This window comes from Microcaecilia unicolor, chromosome 3 (genome assembly GCF_901765095.1).
Source record: "Microcaecilia unicolor chromosome 3, aMicUni1.1, whole genome shotgun sequence".
NCBI lineage: Eukaryota > Metazoa > Chordata > Amphibia > Gymnophiona > Siphonopidae > Microcaecilia > Microcaecilia unicolor.
Window position 1 is genome coordinate 438,747,688 of NC_044033.1, and position 20,960 is coordinate 438,768,647.

Below are 20,960 nucleotides of genomic sequence, written 5' to 3' on the forward strand. Positions count from 1 at the left end.
TTTTTTGAACAAGTAAGTAGCTGTTTCTACAGTTCAAATCTTTTTATTTATTATTAAATAAGATACAGCAAAACAACACAAACACAAACAGGAGGAGCAATGATACAGTTATCAATCAAGACTAAATTTCAAAGACCCCTATACTACTACTATAAATGATAATATATAATCATTCAGTTTCTTCCATTTCTTAACAAAACAACTATGGGTAGGATATTTAGAGGCTCTTTAACTAAGCTGTGTTAGGTACTAATGTGCGATTAATGCATCAAAACGTGGAGTACTTCGGGGGTGTGCTCAGACATCTTCAGGTAAATTTGCAATCTGCACATGCTAACCATGTGCTAAAAAAATTTCTCTCTTTTTTTTTTTCTGTAGGGGGCATGCCAGGGGCAGAGAGAAAGCATTCCTCTGTGAACTATTTAACATATCTTAGCATATGGATAATACAGGAGCCCTTAGCGCTTGCAAAATAGTAATTTTTAAAAATAGCTACATACTAATTACAACATTAGTGCATAGCCATTAATGTAAAAAAATAGAAAATCAGGGTTTTTATGGCCACAGTAAAAATGGACTTAATATGCAGGAAAGACTCGCATAAGGGCATGCTAAGACCTATTTTTACCGCATCTTAATGAAAGGACTCCTTAATTAGAGCCCGCAGAAAACCAGGATTTTAATGTAAATAATGCTACCCCGGCCCCCAAACAGCACCCATTGCCTAACCCTAACCAGAAATAGCCCCCTCCCAGACCCATCCATAGGTGGCAACCCCCTCCCTCTCAGACCTACCATGTCATTGGTGGCTAGTGGGGGCAAGAGCAATCCCTATTTACTGTCTATGCTGGCTTCTGCGTTAAAATGGCTTCCGGGACCTCCAGGAGCAGCCATTTTGAGATTAGAGCCTCACAGGCAGAAACAACTATCTGCAGATTGTTTGTTTTTAAAGAATGAACTATCTAACTTACACTGGTGCACATACAAATTGCAGCTGATGCCAAATTGTATAAATTCTGTGCCAGAGTGTTGGGCTCCTGTACAACTAATGTATTCACTTTCACTTAGAGTATTCCACTGGCTTCCATTTGCAAATTACTTCAGGCTGATTTTAAAATGTTCTCAAAAATTCAACCTCCTTTTTGCCCTTGATTCACAAACAGCTTCATATTCAGCTTGCAGAGCCAATGTCTATACCTTTCATTCAGAAATCTTTTAATCCGTTTATTATAAGAATAATAGAACAGAGTGCTTATAATATCTTGAATTGCTTTCAGCCTGCTTATAATATCTACATTCTTGGCTAGTGAAGGACATGCATGTTTTACCTACAGAGATATAAATGCATCATTCCTCATTAGAGAATACATTTTAGTAACTGTAGAATGGCATAATGTTACAGAAAAATGTAAGACCACTAAAAGCACTAATCTATGCTAGCACAAGATTTAAAACCAGTACCGAAGAAAATCCTTCTGGGCTCATCTTCAGTATTAATCACACTCTGGAATTATTTAGGGGCCCTTATACAAAAGCTGAAAAAGGCCTATGCTCATCCAGCGTGCGCCAAATCGGCATTACTGCCCAGCTATCGTATTCCCCAGGTGGTAATTCTGAATTTGGCATGGGCAAAAACACGTGGTAGAAAATATTTGTTATTTTCTACTGCGTGGTGCTTACCAAGCGGTAAAGAGTAGTGGATGTGCCCTGCATGCTTACTGTCTGGGTAGCAAGTAAGACCTTACCACTAAGTCAATGGGTGGCAGTAAGGTCACAGGCCAAAAATGAATGCACACTGTTTTTTATATTGCAACACATCCATTTTCCAGCCCCTTAAAAAAGGCCTTTTTTCCAGGACACGGTAAACACTGGCCCGGCGCACATGCAAAAGACACGCTTGCAGTGCCGCAGGCCACTTTTTGCTGCATCTCAGTAAAAGGTCCCCTTAGTTTGCTTTTAGTAATTGACAAGTATTTGTCACTGTGTGTAAGGAGCCTAATGCAGGCTAAGCAACAAAATTCCAGATCAGTATGCCTTAATGTAAGAGGAGGCCTTAGATATTGTTGCTAATAAAGAGTATTTTCTCGGGTCTATCCCTTTTCACCTTCATCCGATGCCTTCTCATTCCAGAGCTTCCTTTCAATTGAAAGATGCCTCCTGTGCATTTATGCCGCTAGGTATTTAAATGTCTCTATCATATCTCCCCTCTTCTGCCTTTCTTCCAGATTATACATGTTGAAAGAGAGAGAGAGAGAGAATGGTAACCCCAGGCTGGTGGCTAGATGTTTCATTGCAATTGCATTTTAGCAAAAACCTTAAATGTTTGTGAAAGGTGATCAGTGATAACATAACTCCCACTAAGGAGGAATATTCAAAACCGAGAGAAGATCCGCCAACAAGCGGAAAACTCAAGCACCCCACGGTAAAAACAATAATGTGTAAAAAGTGGGAGTACGACCAAGGATACTAGAAACTGGAGGATGTTCTTAAATAAAAAACTTTATTGAAGGTTTGAAGACTCGACACAACGTCGTGTTTCGGCCGTCAGGCCTGCATCAGGAGTCTGCTGTGCAGAGTGCTGCAGAGCAATGATGATGGAAATCCTCTGAAGATCTTACAGCAGTCTCTTGCACGGAGAATTGCTAAATAGCAATGAGGTTGGTTCTTCAAAAATGTCGTGGTAGTCTTTAGAAAGACTATTTAAAAAAAGTCCGTCAAAAACGCTGCACGCACTATTGGTACTGCATTTCATCTGCATTACCAATAGTGCGTGCAGCGTTTTTGACGGACTTTTTTTAAATAGTCTTTCTAAAGACTACCACGACATTTTTGAAGAACCAACCTCATTGCTAGTTAGCAATTCTCCGTGCAAGAGACTGCTGTAAGATCTTCAGAGGATTTCCATCATCATTGCTCTGCAGCACTCTGCACAGCAGACTCCTGATGCAGGCCTGACGGCCGAAACACGACGTTGTGTCGAGTCTTCAAACCTTCAATAAAGTTTTTTATTTAAGAACATCCTCCAGTTTCTGGTATCCTTGGTCGTACTCCCACTTTTTACACATTATAGGAATATTCAAAACCATCATAGCACAGTGAGTTTATGAATTGAACATCATCTAAAATGTATTTAAAATTATTTTGTTCTTTATGTTCAATAAAGATTTAACTTATCTTTGCTGTAACCTTGCTCACAGTGTCCTATACATCATCATACCAGTGGCGTTCCTGGGGGGGGGGGCAGTGGGTGCGGTCCGCCCCGGTGCACGCCGCTGGGGGGTGCCACGCACCTGTCGGCGCCGCTCGTTCCGTGCTCCCTCTGCCCCAGAACAGGTTACTTCCTGTTCCGGGGCAGAGGGAGCATGGAACGAGTGAAGCAGACAGGTGCGCGACACCCCCCCCCCCCCCCCAGCAGGTAAAGATGCACCGGGGGGGGGGCACATCGGTGATCCGCCCCGGGTGTCAGCCGCCCTAGGAACGCCACTGCATCATACTAAGGTCAATTTTCAAAAAGCAAGTTTGTGGAAGGTGGTGGTGCCGCCACAGCATTTGAACAGATAGGGTTGGAAATACAGATTATCTGCCTAAAATGAGGCAAGATTTGGGGCTTGTGGTGCCACTTAACTGCATAACTTTTTGCATTTAAACTGCAATATTCAGCTACAAAACATGTAAATTGGTACACAGAAATAGGAAGCATCACTTTGTATAGTCAGAGGCACTACTTAAATAGATAGTACTGAGGAAGACATCTATCTATCTATCTATCTATCTATCTATCTATCTATCTATCTATGTGGCTATAGATAGATAGATATTCTGGACTTTTTGAGCAAAACGTCCAAAGTTGGACTTAGACGTGATATCGAAAATGCCCCTTTGTGTTATATGTATATGTGTATATGTGTGTGTGTAACCACAGAATAGTGATTTGTCATGATGATGTCATTGCCGCATGTAACAGTACACTTTCAGGAAGCTCTAAAGACCTTACTGTTCCAGCAATATTTTAGTTGATTCCTGAAAAATATTTAATGATATAACTTTCTGTATGATTTACGCATGCTGTGTGATGTATGATATATGTTCATTCTGTTGTATAGACACAGCAGTATGTACTGGTATATCCTACTAGTCCCAGTGTGAGCAAAACTTACTGAAGTTTGATCATCACAAAAGTAAGGGTTGGAGCTGAGCTGACAGCGTGAGCGATGGTGGTGAGAAAGATTTTAGAGAGAGGATGATTTGTGAATAGATGTGGGGGTAGGAAATTGTTTTTTCTGCTTCCCCAGAAATGTTGCTGAGAAACAAAAATGTTTGTGTCCTTAAAGAACTAATTCTGCCTGATCAATCCTTCTCTGCTGTTAATGCTGCACCAGAAAAAGCACAGCAAAGGAGATATATGCTTCAGATTTTTCAGGTTGGAGTGCAAGAATGGCTCCTTCTCACTTCTTAAGCAATCAGAACAAATGAAAAATCAAAAGTAATTCTGAAGTTGAAAATGCTTTAAACACTTTAAATGACCAAAACATCTCAGAGAAGGAACCAACAGAGTTAAGTTCAAACCAGAGAAACAGAAATCTTATTTTATTTTTATTTGAAAACACTTGAAACTTATCATACACAGCAGATGGGAGTTGCAGCTTAAAGACAGTTATATAAATATATGTTTGATGTCTGTTTTGCTTTTCAATTTGCAGTGAAAAGTACAAAGGTGGAAAGGAGCGCCGGTCAGGGCTGTACTGTGTCTCTTGATATCCATTCCAGATGTTGGCTAGACTTTGTGGAGCCAGTGTTATGGCACTGGGGCTGGAGCTAGTTGTCTTTTCTTCCAGGTGTGATGCTTCATGCTGATTCCCTCACAGGCTTGCTTTTCTTATCCAAACACACAGGACTCTGTAGCAGGCATTCACCACCTTTCTGACCAAACTCCAAATCCCTCCCTACCTCTTCACAGCCTGAAAGATCCAGCAGACAGGTTCACTTGTCCTTTGCCTATCACCCTGTCACTTCAAAAGAAATAACTCTTGAAAGAAAACAAAACAAAAAAAAAGCCCAATGTCTTTTTTCAGTAATGTTGGTGCCTCTCTTGATTTTTCCTCTTTGTGTTTTGAGAGTGTCTTGTGGTAATATTTGACACCAAGTGTCTCTGCCAAGACTCTAATGGCAGTTCTTTGTTTGTGCTTGCTCGTAAAAGATTTTTACACAGTAATATTTTAACTCACTGATTAAACATTGCTAAGCACAGAAGTAGATCTTAACTCTGGCAGGCGCCAACTACATTTATCTGACTGTTAGTTACTGTCTAGGGTGGGTAAACAAAATACAGCACTGTTCATTACAATAGTGAGGTGCTTTTTACTACTATTAAGACCAGATTTATATCTTGGATAAAAGTAGGTCAAAAAAAGTGGAGACTGTCAGTTTGCTTGTACAGTTTTGAAGTAGCTAGATATTTTATCCAAGGATTTAATTTCTTGCAGGTTCAGGGAAGGCCATAGTCCAACAGAGCTTTTTGCATAAGATTTTGCTTGCTTGATTTTTTCCTCTGTAATTCTTCCATTTCAGAAGTTGTAGAAAATGAAAGGCCTGGGCCAAAAATACAGTCTTTGAAAACTGAGCTAGCAAATGGATTTTTAGACTTTTTGCACTCCCCCCCCCCCCCCACACACACACACTTTTCACCAAAACTGAAATCTGGGCCTCAATATCTACCATCCTAAGTACAGGAATGACTGCTAACAGTATAGACACTAAAAAAGGAAGTGGAGATGCCAAGTTATCCAGTTCCAGAAGGGAGATTTAGGCTAATTTTGGATTTCTGACAACCCTATTCTGTTGCATTATAGGACCTGCTGCACCTATTGCAATAGGTGGAATGAAGAACTACTTATAGCACATTGCATTGGAGATGGAAGTTCAAAACTAGGACTGGTCAAAAAGTCTTCTTCCTGGAATTGAGTAACTGTGCAGCTCTGAGAAAGTAAACAAAGAAGGCAGTGAAGAATCAAATGACTTTTCAACTGGGGGCATTTCTACAACTTTACTGCTTGGGGATTGCCATGGACACAAACCCATGGAGATTCATTCTTCCAGATGCAAAGCCCTGACCCTTTCAACATTAGCTATGGCAGGGCAGCCCTGCCCACCTCAGTAGGCAGCTCTTTAAAAATCCTCATGTGGTCTACTTGAGTGGCTTGCACTGTTCCCTCTAAGCTGAATGGGAGTCCTTCACCTACAGTCCTCTCAGTGGGGGGTGCTGATTTACTATCACATTTTCAATAGTGAGGGACAGGCAAGTTCTGCAGGACCCCAGGGAACCTGATTGTGTCTAGAGATTGAAAATACAATATTGAAGCACCACCCCCTACTGGTAGCAATGCAGTTGCAGGACACCCGCTCAACTTAGAGGGAAAAGTGGTGGCTTGCTCTTATTCTTTAATAGATTTTCTCCTTTAATTTATCATCCTGACTAGACACAGTATCTGTTTTTTTGTGGGATAAGGGACACTGTTTGGGCCTCTATCTTCTTAAATACATGAATAATCAATATCCTTATCTATGGTATGTATATTCTTCTACTGCTTCTGTGTACTAATGAGAGGAACAAATTTGTAAGCCTTTCACACTATGATATCGCTCAAGCCAGTATTCACTAAATTGGTCTCACATACATAGCTGAAGGCCCTATATGCACTTAGGCCCTGAAGGCCTGGCCTTGTCAGAACAGAATCTTCAATTTATTTTCCAAGAAAATGGGAACAACTTTCCTTTAGCTGAGTTCTCTCTTTTAAACACCTGTGCAAACAGCCACCCTCTCAGACATGGTTCAGACACTTTCTAACACACTGGGTAGAAAATTAACATTTAAAAACTATTTTTTTTCCACAAAAGACTCCAAACCTTTTCCTTTAAATTTAATAATTGTTCTTGTGAAAACTGGTTAAACTTTCAACCACTTAATCTTGTCTCTCACGCAGAGCTCACATCCATTCACTTCAGTGTCTTCAGCCCTCTGCAAACAGCCAGCCAAGCAGGGTTGCCAGGTTTAAATAAATTTTCCGACCACAAACCAGTTCAAAACCCGCCCAAAACCGCACACCCCGCCCCCGCCGTCATCAACCCCGCCCCTCTGTCATCAGCTCCGCCTAGGGTTACCATATGGCTCCAGAAAAAGGAGGACGGATTGAGCCAGCCGGGTTTTACTTCCATTGCTTTCAATGGAAGTAATTGAGCCAGCCGGGTTTTACTTCCATTGCTTTCAATGGAAAGCAATGGAAGTAAAACCCGGCTGGCTCAATCCGTCCTCCTTTTTCTGGAGCCATATGGTAACCCTAGCTCCGCCCCCACTGCCACCAACCACGCCCCATCACAACTCCGCCCACAACGTCACTGACGTCGTTAACACATCGTTAACACGTCATTGACACGTCTTAACCATGCCTCCCGCAGGGCGAGAAAACCCGCAGCCGGCGGAGAAAAACAACCCGCCCAACGAAATGAAAAACCGCCCAAAAAACCGCAACCCGCAGCGGGCAAAAATTTCCCGCAGGGGGTTGTGGAAAGCCGCCCAATTGGACGGGAAAACCGCCCATCTGGCAACTTTGCAGCCAAGCCGTTGCTAAGGGAGACAGTAGTTCTGTTTACCCCATCTGACCTCCATCAGCCAATCACATCTCAGAATATGGAACTTTCAGTTTTTTTTTTCTAGTCATGAACCTTAACTGTAACCTGAGCAATTTCCTTTTTGAAAATCAGCTTTTCCATATACTATAATGGGAAAGTCATACATCTACTATTCTGTACTGTACTACTAACAGGTTTTTATTATAATTATTTCAAATACAATTCTAAGAGTATAACATCAAGATTAGCCTCTCCATTTGAGGGAAATACATAGTGCTTAATTTTGAACAATAAAACAGATTCTAGAAAACAAATGTGTTTTTAAAGCTTTACGTAAAGATAAGATGGTATTGTTTGAATCTGAAATGGAAGATTGTTCCAAACTCTTACACTATAGAAAGAGGAATCCAGATGTATTTTATATTTAACACCTTTCACTGATGGATAATTGAGCTTCAGCTTCTGGGTATTCCTTGATATTGACCAGTTGTTTGGCAACATTAGCAACTGACAAAAACCAATAAGGGCAGGAGGATCAAAACTGTACTTAAATCAAAAACAACCACAACGCTCCATATATCAGTATCTCTCTCTCTCTCTCTCTCTCTCTCTCTCTTTATGTATCTGTGTAAGCTCCAGACAAATGCAGTCTTTAAGAGTCGTCAAATCTTCATCATGGTCATAAAAAAAACTCCCAACTGTTACAATCTTAAACATATAAAATCAAAATTTGAAATAAAAATAATGCTACTTTGCTTGAGATTTTAATTGAATTCTCCTTTCTCATTGTACTACAAAAAAGTCCACAATCAACAGTGACCATCATTTAGTTTTAAGCTGCTTTAGGACCCATGGACTATATTGCTAGAACATTATGCTCCATGTACCGGCTGCCACACACACATTGGCTCTTCACTACTGGTGGCGGCCCACGATCTTTAATGGCAGCCTGTTGGGTAACACAAAAATAGAGGCCCTGGCTTCTAATTGGGCCTACCAGAGCTCCGAGCTATAAATCACATATGTGTATGTGTTTGAGCATGCACCAGAACTCCGGTAGGTCAGGCTTCTTCCCTCCTGGCTACACTACTAGTGTTCATGACAGCACAGTTAGTCGTACCTGCCGCAATCCTGAGCCCAGCAGCCTCGGTTCTATTTTGGACCCTGAAATGGGTCCTCCCTGACCCACCAATGGCACTGATGGGCCAAAAGGAGCTCAAAATGGCCCCAGGTAATTTTATATGTTTTTTCTTCACATGAGTTACAAAAAGCTATTCAGCATAGCCACAGATTTATAGCTGGATATGTTTTACTCATCTAATCAGAGGCTTAGCTAGGGGGGTGCCAGGGGAGCGGCTGCTCCCCCAAACAGACTTCCACCGGCACCGGTGCTTATTTTGTACACGATCCGTCACATTTAAAACATGTGCCGGTACCGTTGGCGGTCCGCTCTCTGCTCCTCCCGTGCCTTCAACCTGGCTATGGTTCTGCATCTAATGTATACCCCTGTTCTCAGAAATGAGTCTATATATGTGCTCTGCTTGCTGGAAAATCTTTTGTAGGTTTACCCTGAATTATAATAGAGATAAGTAGATCAGAAAAAGTCGTAATCCTTATTTTAAAGGACTGAAACCATAGATGAGGTCTAATTAGTTCATATGTTTACTTGGTATATTAGAATGCCATGTAACAATTTAAGCATACCTGCCAGATCTGCAAAATTCCTTATAAGGAGATTTCTCTGAACTGAAGTTTTCCCCTTTCTCTCTGGAAAGAACTCCTTATTTGGATTTTGCATTATTATTACAAAAACATTTAAAATAATTTTGTTAGCTCTGCATATATGCTGTCAGTGTCTCTTTCTGTCTGCTGCTTTCATATTGTATCACCTGTTTCTTCTTTTTATTGCTGCTGTTTCCCTTTGCAACCTTTTGTTTTTTATTTTGTTCTTAGCCTGTTTTTCTCTATCTGTCCTTCTCTCTCTTTCTTATTTCCTTCTTTCTGTAGTCTTCCCTTTTCTCCCCTTCCTTTCTTTCTCCTTTACATTTTCTTGCACCCTTTTCTCATTCTCTTTCCTGGCCATTTTATATCTGCAATCCCAAACCTCTCTGCCTCTTTACTTTTTTTCTTCTTTATGCATTTCTTCCTCTTCTCTTCTCTTTTCTTTACATTCACCCCCACGCTGTTATTTGCCCTCTTCTTCACCCATGTTCTTCCTTCCCTTTCTCCCTTTCCTTCCTTTATTTTCCTTCTCTTCTACTATGTGCATCCTGTTTCTCTTCTCTATGGTCCCACAGCTTCTCACCTCTTTTGCATAGTCGTCTTGATAACAGCCTTAAAGAGGGTAAGCTGTTGATGTTAAAGTTATGGCGGGAGAAGCAGAAAGTTACATTCTTATCCCAGAGTTTAGAATATAATTTGTGGTTTCTTTCTTTCAGCCCTTGCAACTGCTATCCACTGGATTGTATAATAAACAATTTGAGTTGATGGCATCAGAGTCACAGCAAAAAATAAAGATGACCACTATCTGACTAGGAAAGAGGAACAACACATTTGAACTTCAGTGTTGGCTGGCAACATTTGCCCTTCAGCAACATACCTAGTGTGTCAGCATACTCTTTTCCTTATCCATAGACATGATGCACACAATGTCTTTCTGCTGTGTTTTATCGGAGGAAACAGGATAGACTGTTAATATTGTTACTACTGTGCTCAAATAGAGAGCCTTTCCTTACTGGTATTTGCAGTGGCTATCTGTATAACAGTTTACAAGTGGTGGGGTGGGCTGTGGCATTGCACGTCTTCTTACCTGTCAACTTCTAAAGCAGAGAATAAGATCTTTTTTTGTTTTTTTAATATTCCATGCAATTTTAAGAACAGGTCTCAAAAGTTCCCCAATATTGTTCAGCTTCATACAGAATCCAGATTCATTTCAAGGTACATCCCCTCCTATATTTCTCCATCTAGCCTTGCCTCAGTACCCTATCCCCCTTTTTCTTATCACTGTTGCCTTCCAAGTAGCCCTCCATTGCCCTCTCAATTTTATTCCCTATACCTTACCTTTCTCCTTATCTTCCACTAAAATGGTAACACAGTAGGTGACAAAATACAAAGACCAATTGACTATGACCGCTATGCTGTCTGTCCATTTATCTTCCTCTCTGGTCTTCTACCACTTTGGTTAAATGAGCATACAAATCTGTGTACTTAAACCAACACCAACTCTCCATACCCATGTCTTACACCCAGCTTCTCAGTTCTTTTCCTACCCATTCTCTTTGTATATGTCCCAAAGCATGTTTAAATTCAATTACATTTCTGGCCTTGACCACTTCCACTGATAGGCATTCCAGACATTGTTATTGAGCTTTCAAGTTATGAATTTAATCCAATACCCATGGTCCCCCTGCCCTTCCCCCATATCTTAGCACCAAGATTTGTAGAATCTAAAGATCTGCCACAATCATGAAACTGTTACCTGAACATCTAATCTGCAGTGCTCAAGGCGGTTCGATGCAAGTTACCTCAGGTTATATATACCACTAATTTTAGGGTTGTAACCATAGCTGCTTCATGCAGATTACTTCAGCCTTCTTAGAAACCTGATGTGGCCATGTCAAAGCACACTCTGTGCATTAGTTCACAGTTTTTCTTTATTTTTTTCCTCTAAAGGGTTTTATTTATTTATTATGACATTTCTACCCTTCATTTTCCCAAGAAAGCTCAGATTCAATGCTGCTTACATAGCAAATTAAGAAGAAGTGTTAAAAGACAATTAATATAAGAATACAACTATTAAAAAATATTTTCATATTAGCTGAACACAGATCTAAAGAAGAGGTATTTAATTAAACTTCTGAATGACATGTAATCAACCGAGTGTCTGATATACTTGGGTAATGAGTTCCAGAGTTTGGTACTTTGATGAGAAAAATTATAATTATGGATAGTTTTATAGCTTAAGTTTTTACAACTTGGGAAATGTAATATGAGATATGATAAAGCAAACACAAAAGTTCCTCATTTTTTATGTCTTACTCTTCAGTTCTTTTTACCACTACTCTCTATCTATCCTGAGAATGTTAATGATTTTAGTTGCTATAATTTCTACTGGTAAGCTATTCCAGACTTTTACTCTTCAGTAATGAAATGTTTCCATACAGTTCATCTTTGCCTTCCCTTCTGCAACCTCATATCACAAGTTCTTGACCTTGAATTTTCCTTTGTATGGAACATTTCACCTTCCACTTCTATACTGAAGTCTATCTAATATACTATCAGGCTCATTTTCAAAACAGAAAAACATCTAAAAGGTGGCATAAAGCAGCATTTGGATGTTTTTCTCACAAAAAAACGTCCAGTATTTTTGAAACCTATTTTTAGACGTTTTTCTTTGAAGTCCATCAGAAGTGTGTCCAAATCTCAAGGGGGCGTGTCAGGGGTGTGTTCAGGGCAGGACTTGGGCGTTCCTGAGACTTAGATGTTTTTCAGCTATAATGGAAGAAAATAAAAACGTCCAGGACTAAAACTAAGACGCTTTGAGCTAGACCTGTTTTTATAACGAATAAGGCACAAAAAGGTGCCCTAAATAACCAGATGACCATTAGAGGGAAACAGGGATGACCTTCCCTTATTCCCCCAAGTGGTCACTAACCTCCTCCCACCTTCAAAAAATGTGATGAAAAACATTATTTGCCAGCCTCTGTGCCCGCCTCAGATGTTATACTCAGGTCCATTAGAACAGCATGAAGGTCCCTGGAGTAGTCTAGTGGTGGGTGCAGTGCACTACAGACAGGTGGACCCAGGCTTCTACCTCCCCCTACCTGTTACACTTGTGGAGGAAACTGTGAACCCTCCATCATCACCTAAAAAAAAACCTCTTCTGATTGTTGTCATTTAATGAATTGAAAAATATTTTTTAAACAACTTAATTTTTGGTGTTCAAAGCTGTTCAACTAGGTTCTCCCGATGATGGCCAGCATTTTATGGTAGCAAATACTGTTGCCTCGGGAATATATATTTTGGACCACAGCAATACTCTGTCAGCATAAAACAATGTTTAAATATCACACAGTCTAAAAATTACATATGAAACATTTAAAACCATTCTTACTTTGTGCTTTCCTATGTGAATTCCATTCCTGTGAACATCCCAAATGGCATCTTGGTTTTAAATAGGGAACATATAGCCATAGAAACATAGAAAAATGTAGGCAGATAGAGACTACATGGTCTATTCAGTCTGCCCATCCATGCCATCCACTCTCCCTATCACTCCCTTAGAGATCTTATGTACTTGTCCCATGCTATCTTGTATTCAGATACCGTTTTCTTCTCCACCACTTCCACTGAGAGGCTGTTCCACGAATTTACCACCCTTCCTCTGAAGAAGTCTTTTCTCATGTTACATCTGAGTCTATCCCCTTTCACCTTCATCCTGTCTCCCTTGTTCCAGAGTTTCCTTTCAATTGAAAAATACTCACCTTCTGTGCATTTATGCCACATAGGTAATTAAATGTCTATCATATCTCCCCTCTCCTGCCTTTCTTCAAAAGAATACATATTGACACTGAGATCCAAGATGGTGTTGTAGCGTTTTACTGCACCAGATGCGCTCAGATACTCTCCTCAAGTACTGCTGTGAACGGCTTCGGACCTCCATGGACAATGGGGAAAAGGAAAGGGAAGGTGTGGGAGAATCCCTCGACCCCCACCGGGACCCACCTTCATCAGCAGACGACTTTGGAGCAGCTCGGGCTGATGTCTGGTCCCTGGCAAGCCACTTCTCCTGCAGTTGGAGCCGGCAGTGTTGACGGGGTCTCCTTGAGCCCGTCCTACGTGCAGCTCCCTCACAGCCAGCAAGGAACAGCGCGGAGTCAAGCCCTGCAGCCCAATCTCCCAATGTAGAGGAGACAAACGCACAGGGAGGGAACTTGCCCACGCTGGGAGAATTGATTAGGAGCAGCCAGCTAGATGAATAAATTGCAGCCCAAACATTGCCATCACAGATAGTGAGTACTTTAAACCAGTCTTTAAAGGCTCCCCTTCTTGCTTTTTCTTTGGGGCTTATAGCAAAACCAGCCGTAGTGACAATGGAGTCACTCTGGGACCTGACATTTATCTTACAGTCTTCTTTACAACTATTGATAACTAAAAATACTAGTGAAATTAAAGTATAGTCTGAAGCAGTCCTTATCCAGGCACAGGTAACTGCTCAACAATCCTCAGAAGTGAAACTTCTAAATGAAAAAATTCAAAAAATGGAATCTTTTAGGCAAGTCTAAATTAGGGACAGAAATTTTACATTTCATCAATTGGAATTCTTAGAGAATCAATCTAGGAGATTAAATCTGAGGCTGACCAATTTTCCCAGATCACCCTTGATTACACAGATAGGAATGGTTAAAAAATATTTGGTTGACATTTTAGGAATATCTGGGGACACAGTACTTGCAGAGTAATGTAAAATCTTCATCTGGAATTTCTCAACCCCAAGTAGGAGATAATTGAACCTCACATCCTTCTTAGAATCCTCACTAGAGGTTATAACTCAGAGAACAACTGTGGTGGTTTCCTTCGCTTTGGAGATGGATCAAGATGCTGTATTGAAACTTTCATTTTGTCATTTAGACTCTCTCTTCCTGGGATCTAAAATAAGAATTTATCCTGATTTGGCTAGAGAAACACAGAAAAGGTGTAAAGCCTTTTTGGCTCTACTCCCAAGGACTTTGGCATTAGGTGCAAATTTTGTACTTAAATTTCCTTGCATATGTCGAGCATTATTTCAGTCTAATTCTTTGATCCCAAGCAGTTAGAAGAATTTTTGCTGTCTAAAGAAGAGGTAAATGTTATAGTCTAGTCACAGATATTACACTGTATGATAGCTTGGAGTAAACTAGCTTGGTAGCAATAAATCTAAATTGATTTCCTAGATTAATGGGTTCGCTTAAGTTCTTGGATCTAATTTACCTAATTATAGTGGTTGAAAGTGGTGAATTGATTTCTGTTATTGATAACACTAAATATTTCTTTATGTTAAGATTTTTCAATTTCTTTTATTACCTCTCTACTACTACTACTACTACTTAACATTTCTAGAGCGCTACTAGGGTTACGCAGCGCTGTACAATTTAACAAAGAAGGACGGTCCCTGCTCAGAGGAGCTTACAATCTAAAGGACAAAATGTCAAGTTGGTGTAGTCTAGATTTCTGAGTAGAGGTGTGGTGGTTAGGTGCCGAAGGCGACATTGAAGAGGTGGCTTTGAGCAGTGATTTGAAGATGGGCAGGGAGGGGGCTTGGCGTATGGGCTCAGGGAGTTTGTTCCACGCATGAGGTGAGGCGAGGCAGAAAGAGCGGAGCCTGGAGTTGGTGGTGGTGGAGAAGGGTACTGAAAGGAGGGATTTGTCTTGAGAGCAGAGGTTACAGGTAGGAACGTAAGGGGAGATGAGGGTAGAGAGGTAAGGAGGGGCTGCAGATCGAGTGCACCTGTAGGTTAGTAGGAGAAGCTTGAACTGTATGCGGTACCTGATCGGAAGCCAGTGAAGTGACTTGAGGAGAGGGGTGATATGAGTATATTGGTCCAGGCGGAAGATAAGACGTGCAGCCGAGTTCTGAATGGACTGAAGGGTTGTATAATATATAATTTGAATAAAAATGAAATAAAAAAAAAGAATACATATTGAGATTTTTAAGTCTGTCCCCATATGCTTTATGACAAAGACCGCTGACCATTTTAGTAGCCACTCTCTGGACTTACTCCATCCTGTTTATATCTTTTTGAAGGTGGACTCCAGAAGTGTACACAACTTTCTAAATGAGGTGTCACTAAAATCTTATACAGGGGCATCATCACCTGCTTTTTTCCTCCTCTTACATTGCACCCATTGGCCATTCCTCTTCCTATGCACCCAAGCATCCTTCTAGCTTTCGTCGTCACCTTTTTCCACCTGTTTGGCCGATGTTAACTGACAACACACCAGTTGACGATTAATGGCAAAACAACTGCCAGATAATAATAATAATAATAATAATAAATATTTATAGCCCACATTATCATGGAATTCTATGCATGGAACAAGAATAGATACATAATAAAAACAAAACAATATAGACAGTACATCATAAAACACATCATTAAAACAAACAGCAATATGACCATAAGTCAGTTCCCAGGTAAAAAAGAAATGACATCATTAATCAAATGGTCCATGTGCCTGTAAAAACTACTACTACTAATCATTTCTATAGTTCTACTAGATATATACAATGCTGTACACAATATAAGCAAGTCATTTTTCTGTCCCTAAAGGGCTCACAATCTGCTTTTGTACCTGGGGCAATGGAGGGTTAAGGTCCTTCTTGAACTGTGTGATATTCTTTACTGTTTTATGTTCCTTAGTTGATCACCTCAAACCATCAAAGCCACCCAGCTAGAAAATAATTCCAAAAATGCCAATTTTTTTTTGTCCAGCCTTTCCTAAACCACAAAGCTGGCCAAGCTTCAGCATACCAGGATCCAGCAAAACAAATACCAAATCCAACACCTCCAGATGCATCTGAAAATAATTGCAAGTCAACATTAAAAACCAGAGGAGTCTGCTACACAACCACTCCATTAAACTGTTCCAAAAACATTTTTTGTAACTTCAAGTCTCCCTTCACATCTAATGAAATCCTAAGCAAATGATATCCTTTCACAACTCCTTTTGTCAAATCCCTTTTTGGGATCACTGTGCATGCAAAGTTAAATATTCCAATTAAAAATTGAACCTGTTTCAATGTCAACTTTTTTGCAATCAAAGCAATATAAATAGCTTCAACAAGTTTCTTAGGGCCACTTTTACCAAGCTGCGGGAAAAGGGGGCTGGCACTGGCATCAGCGTGTGTTTTACATGTGCGCCGAGACCCCTTTTTACCAAAGCTGGTAAAAGGGAAGTCTCGTCTTCCTACAGGAAATGGCCAGGTGGCAAGTAAAGCACTTGTTGCGTGGCCATTTTGGGGGGAACCCTTACTGACACCCATTGAGGTGGAGGTAAGGGCTCCCGCATTAACCCAGCGGTAATCAGGCAGTCCGCGGCATTGCCTGATTACCACTGGGTACACTCCGGAACTACAAAAATAAATTTTTGTAGCACTGGAAATGACGGCGTGCTAAAGGTGGGAATTACCGCCAGGCTGCTGTGGTAGCCCGGCGGTACTTCCTGTACAGTGAGCGGTAAGCCCGCATTGGGCTTACTGCCACTTAGAAAAAGGAGCCCTCAACCTTCTCAATTGGCAAAATGTGGAGTTTTCTTTCCCTTTTATTATGGAACAATCTTATGGCAGGAAACAGTCTTATAATCTCCCCTTCCTTTCAGCTCTCTCCAGATTCAAAGGAGTCTTTCAGGGAAGTTCACTCAATATAATGTCCTTCTTCCCATAAGTAAATATTATGAACATAAGTATTGCCACACTGGGACAGACCAAAGGTCCATCAAGCCCAGCATCCTGTTTCCAACAGTGGCCAATCCAGGTCACAAATACCTGGCAAGATCCCGAAAAAGTTCAATTCATTTTATGCTGCTTATCCCAGAAATAGCAGTGGATTTTCCCCAAGTCAATTTAATAATGCTCTATGGACTTTTCGTTTAGGAAAACCCAAACCCAAGCAATCTTTTAAAGAAAGTTCATTCAATAAAATATCTCTTTTTCCCCAAACCCAAGCAGTCTTTTAGAGAAAGTTCATTCAACATAATCGTCCTTCTTCAGACTGAAGTCTACGGTGCCCTCTCCTCAGTGAACTACTGAGAAAAAGAAGAACCCCCCTTCCCTTTATCATATCAGCCTTTGATTTTCTGGTATCCACCCCAGGGTCAAACATGAGTCCAGGTTCCTGCTTCTATAATAACCCCATCCTGTTCAGGTATTCCTATTAAACCTCCTCTCCATGTAATGAATCAAATTAGCCATCATGGTAGCTAGTATTCACCTAGAATTCCCCTTCTTTACCTTGGCAAGGGCAGAGGTAGCCATAGGCTCCCACTCAGTATCTCCCTCCACCCTTCCAGGCTCTGAAATCCCTTCTGGTGCTAGCCACTCCATTGGAACTTTCTCTCCTCTCTTCTCTTGCAGCTGATAATCTTTACCCTCAACTGGCCTAGAAAGATGAACCCTTCCACCCTTGGGAACCTGGGCTTTGTAGTCCATCTCCTCCTGATTAAAAGAGTCTTGTGACCTACCCTCAGGATCTTGGGAATCATAGTGCAGACTACCCTCTCTAGAGGAGTCAGGTGATCTGCCCCGGGGAAGCTGGGAGTCATAGAGGGGCATAATCGAATGGCGCCGGCCAAACAGCTGGCCGGCCAACTATGTGGCTGGCGCCGTAAAGGGGCGGAGCCAACCATATTATCGAAAAAGATGGCAGGCCTTCTTTTCCTTCAATAATACGGTTGGCGCTGGCTAAATCTCAACATATGTTGAGATCGCCGAGTGTAGAGATGGCCGGCTTCGCTTTTTTGCCATAATGGAAACCGGGCCCGGCCATCTCAAACCCGGTGAAATGCAAGCCTTTTGGTCATGGGAGGAGCCAGCATTTATAGTGCACTGGCCCTCCTGACATGTCAGGACACCAACCGGGCACCCTAGGGGGCACTGCAGTGGACTTCATAAATTGCTCCCATGTACATAGCTCCCTTTCCTTGTGTGCTTAGCCCCCCCAAATCCCCCCAAAAACCCACTCCACACAACTCTACATCACTGCCATAGCCCTAAGGGATGAAGGGGGCACCTAGATGTGGGTACAGTGGGTTTTAGGGGTTTTGGGAGGGCTCAACATATACCAACATAAGTGTAACAGGTAGGGAGGATGGGCCTGGGTCCACCTGCCTGAAGTGCACTGCACCCATTAAAAGTGCTCCATGGACCTGCATACTGCTGTCATGGAGCTGGGTATGACATTTGAGGCTGGCATAAAGGCTGGCAAAAAATGTTTTATTTTAATTTTTTTTGGGTGGGAGGAGGTTGATGACCACTGGGGGAGTAAGGGGAGGTGATCCCCGATTCCCTCCGGTGGCCACCTGGTCAATTGGGGCACTTTTTTTAGACTTGGTGCCAGGGGCGTATCTGGAATCCGGCGGTAGGGGGGGCCAGAGCCAGAGAGGGGGGGCACATTTTTGCCTCCCCCCCCGCCGCCGCCGCCGCCGCCTCTCTCCACCCCCTCCCCGCCGTCAACCCTCCCCCGCTGCTTACTTTTGCTGGCGGGGTCCGACCCGCAATCTTCATATTTCGGCTTCCTCCGTGGCCATGTGCTTCCAGGAAGTAACGCTGCAGCGCTGATTCGTTGAATCTAGTTCGGCGTCTGACGTGCTGGGACGTCAGACGCCGAACTAGATTCAACGAATCAGCGCTGCAGCGTTACTTCCTGGAAGCACATGGCCACGGAGGAAGCCGAAATATGAAGATTGCGGGTCGGACCCCGCCAGCAAAAGTAAGCAGCGGGGGAGGGTTGACGGCGGGGAGGGGGGCCAGGGCGAAATCTGCGGGGGCCCAGGCCCCTGTGGCCCCACGCAGATACGCCCCTGCTTGGTGCAGCCGGCAAAATGCTCGTCAGAGCCGGCCATCTTTTTTCCATTATCGGGGGAAGCCAGCCATCTCGTAACCACGTCCCTGCCCCGCCCCCACCCTGCCTTCTGTATCCTGCCTTGAAGTTTGGCTGGCTCCGCGACGGAAAGCAGTTGGCACCAGCCAAAATCGGCTTTCGATAATACCGATTTGGCTGGGTTCAGGAGATCACCGGCCATCTCCCAATTTGTGTCAGAAGATGGCTGGCGATCTCTTTTGAAAATAAGGTGGATTGTCCCTCAAATGTTTCTGGAGATGCCTGCCCCCTCCTACTCCTCCTCCCAGAGTCTCTTCTTCTAGGCCTACCCGGGGGAAGCTAAGAGTTGTAGTCCCCTATTTGTTCTGATGAATCTTTGTTGCTGCGGAGCCTAACTCCCATGTCCTGCCTTCTAGACCTGTCATATCCATCACAACAGACACCTCAATTGGCAATGGGGCCTGCAAAATACCTCCGAGGTACACAACCTCTGGACCCAGAGCCCCTGGAAGTCGCACTTCCTTTAATCTAACATTGGAAAGCTGCATGACTTCCCCCGTGGATGGAACATCTATGCCTAAACTTACAGAATTAACAAGTATATTATTGTGAGTTAAAATGGAAACAAGTATTACCACCTCCATCCCCTCTACCCCAGGACCTCTTCTATAGAATCTAGCAATTCCATTAGATGTCCATGGCTGAGATGACCCCCAGACACTACCTCCCACTAACTACTTCTGCCAGGTAAATGGAGGGGAAATATTTAATGTGGGGCTGTTCATACTCACATTATGGTGCCCCAGTTTAATTCTGGGGCTTTTTTCTTATTCAAAAAATGTGGTAAATCTCTAATATATGACAACCCATTTCTTAATAGAAGACTTAAAAAGTAGTCAACAAATTTTGCCAAAGGTTCTAATAACAAGCCTTTACTAGAAAAAAAAATAAACCTGATATTCAGCCGGCAGTGGGCAGCACATTTGCTGTCCACCATCGGAGTTAAACTTGGATATTCAAAGCCATGCCATTTCTGGCAACCGGCTTTCAAAATCTGGGTTTATCTTGGCTACTAAAAGGTTAACCAGCTATGCCAATATTCAGCACTAACCAGTTAAGTTTTTAGCTGTCAAAGATAGGCCTGCTATTTAAGTGGCCTTTTTTGACCACTCAATATTGCTGGTTTAGAGCTGCATATTCACACCTAACTGACTATGTTGTGTGATATAGCCAGTTAGCAGCTAGCTGCTAACTGGGATATTCAGTGGGAGATAACCAGTTATCTCCTGGTGAATATCCACAGTTTGGCACTTAAATGCTATTTAACTGGCCAGGAGCCATTCCCGACTGGTTAAATAGTTTTGAATATCAGGGAGAATGGGTCTTCCTAGTGGCTTATGTAATGTTTTATGTATTTTTGGTAACAATAATGGAATAACTGGATATTCTTTATTCAAAAACTGATATTGATACCTAGATAGAAAAACTTTTTCATATCCTTGCAATGTAATGTCATTAATCAGTTTCTGTAATTCAATTGTGGCATCTTCCATCAACTTGAGTGGAGGAGTGGCCTAGTGGTTAGGGTGGTGAACTTTGGTCCTGGGGAACTGAGTTCAATTGCCGGCACAGGCAGCGCCTTGTGACTCTGGGCAAGTCACTTAACCCTCCATTGCCCCATGTAAGCCGCATTGAGCCTGCCATGAGTGGGAAAGCACAGGGTACAAATGTAACAAAAAAAAAAAACTTTATTTGATC